The sequence below is a fragment of the Octopus bimaculoides genome, chromosome 21 (genome assembly GCF_001194135.2).
Source record: "Octopus bimaculoides isolate UCB-OBI-ISO-001 chromosome 21, ASM119413v2, whole genome shotgun sequence".
Taxonomy (NCBI): domain Eukaryota; kingdom Metazoa; phylum Mollusca; class Cephalopoda; order Octopoda; family Octopodidae; genus Octopus; species Octopus bimaculoides.
Window position 1 is genome coordinate 36030083 of NC_069001.1, and position 2620 is coordinate 36032702.

The 2620-nt window shown below is 37.1% G+C and overlaps 1 protein-coding gene across 2 annotated transcripts in view; it reads left to right on the forward strand.

Annotated features, from left to right (window-relative positions):
- LOC106875053 (neuron navigator 3) overlaps nucleotides 1-2620 on the forward strand; it is a 629108-nt gene that overhangs the window by 354021 nt on the left and 272467 nt on the right. The gene's annotated exons all lie outside the window — the stretch shown is intronic.

The following is a 2620-nucleotide window of genomic DNA, read 5'->3' on the forward strand; positions in this document are numbered from 1 at the left end:
CCTTTCTCCATCTCTCTCCCTGCTCCTTCTTACACTCCCCCCCATCTACTTCTCTCTTCCTTCTCTCTTTCTCCCCCTCATCTCTCTGTCTCTCAAGATTGTTTCATTCTCCTCGCCCCCACCACTCCACAACCTTTGATCCCTACTTTTGTAAAACAAGACATCAGTCATGTTATCTGGCACCAGAATAATTCAAATTGACAAACAACCAAAGAAGAGGGCTTGTTTTATTTTCTTCTATTTTGTTTGTTTGTATTAGTTTTTGTTTTGTTTTGTTTGATGGTTTGACTGATTGTTCATTTGTTTGTTTGATGAGTTTCCCCTTCAATACCCTCTTCCCCATCATTTCGCCCTTTCAAATGTCAGCTTTCTTTCAGTTTCCATCTGCCAGATCCACTCACAAGACTTTGGTTGGCCCAAGGCTATAGTAGAAGACACTTGTCCAAGGTGCCATGCAGTGGGACTGAACCCAGAACCATGTGGTTGGGAAGCAAGCTTCTTACCACACAGCCATATGTATACATTTAAATATACATATGCACACACACATATATACACTCACACACATACATGCACATATATATTTATGAATGTATGTATATTGATAGATAGATCCCATCTTAAACCTATAACAAGATAAAGATTCTATAGCCTATAGCAACAATAGGAAAGAAGATTCTATAGCCTATAGCAACAATAGGAAAGAAGATTCTATAGCCTATAGCAACAATAGAATTTCAGCCTGTAGCAACAATAGAAAAATTTAGTCTATTGTAACAATAAAAGACATCAGCCGACCCTATTCCAAAAGTGTATCACATCATGGTACTTTATTAACATAATGTGACATGACATGATGGTCAGCAATGGAGTGCTTTTTGAGATACAAGCCTGCTCAAACATCACTGACCTCATCATATTCAGCAACAATTCTATATGAACAAAAATGCAAATTTGATTATTTTTGGTCACAAGACTTGCCCACCCCGGTAACATTCCAACAAGAATACACATCCATTATTCTATCGTTCTATCAAACGATGAAGGAGGATTTACCAAAGATTCCTTGGTCTGGTGATCAGTTTCTTGGTAGAGATATCACATTATAGATATTTATTAATGCCATTCTCTCAGACTGCTTATAAAATTTGTTTGAAGAAAATGGTAAAAATAGCTTCTAAAAATCAATTTCTTTGCTACCCACTCAGTTATCATCATCATTTTCGTCATCGTTATTCTCATCATTATTCAATATCTGTTTTCCATGCTGGCATGAGTTGGATAGTTTTACAGGGGCTGGCAAGTTGAAGAATTGCACCAGGCTCCAATTGTTTGTTTTGGTAGGGTTTCTATGGCTGGACACCCTTCTTTATGTCATCCACTCTACAGAGTGTACCGGGTGCTTTTTATGTGGTACCAGCACCTATGTTTTATGCAGGAGTGGCTGTGTGGTAAGTAGCTTGCTTACCGACCACATGGTTCTGGGTTCAGTCTCACTGCGTGGCACCTTGGGCAAGTGTCTTCTACTATAGCCTCGGGCCAACCAAAGCCTTGTGAGTGGATTTGGTAGACAGAAACTGAAGGAAGCCCATCGTATGTGTGTGTGTGTTTGTGTGCCTGTGTTTGTGACCCACCATCATTTGACAACCGATGTTGGTGTGTTCACGTTCCCATAACTTAGTGGTTCGGCAAAAGAAACTGATAAAATAATTACTAGGCTTACAACGAATAAGTCTTGGTGTCGATTTGCTCGACTAAAGGCAGTGCTCCAGCATGGCCACAGTCAAATGACTGAAACAAATGGAAAAATAAAAGAATAAAAGAATGGCACCAGCACGAGAGGAAATGCAAACTTGATTACGTCTCGTCTCAAAACTTACCATCCCAAGTCACATTCCACTAAGAACACACATCCATCATTTTACCATTCCACGAAAGGATAAAGAATTTACGAAACCATCTTAAGTCTGGTGGTCAGTTCCTTGTTAAAGATATTGCATCGCATAGATTTATTAATGCCATTCTCTCAGTCTGCTTCCAAAATTTGTTTCGAGAAAATGGTAAAAATAGCTTCTAAAAGTCATTCAAAGTCATCTGTCATAATTCTAATCACTCATATCAATCGAAATATTTTTTTCAGTCGCTCTTCTATTTTTTTTTTTTTTTTTTTTTTTTTTTTTTGCTTCTAATGAAAAGACGTAAATGATAATTCTGATAATTGTAATTATAGCCAATAATTGATTCTATCAAATAACTGATTGTATCATACTTGGGTGAGATAAAGGCAATATCAAATGATGAGGTATGTGTGTATGTGCTTATGTTTGTGTGTGTGTGTGTGTGTGTGTGTGTGAGAGAGAGAGAGAGAGAGAGGGTGTGCATGTATGCATATATATATATATATATATATATATATATATGTCTGTGTGTGTGTATGTATATTTCTGTATGTATCTATATGTGTATTCTTATGCATATCATCATCATCATCATCATCATCGTTTAACGTCCGCTTTCCATGCTAGCATGGGTTGGACTGCTAGCATATATACATATATATGTATATGTATGTATATATGTATGTGTGTGTGTGTGTTTGTATGTATATGTATGTATGTAT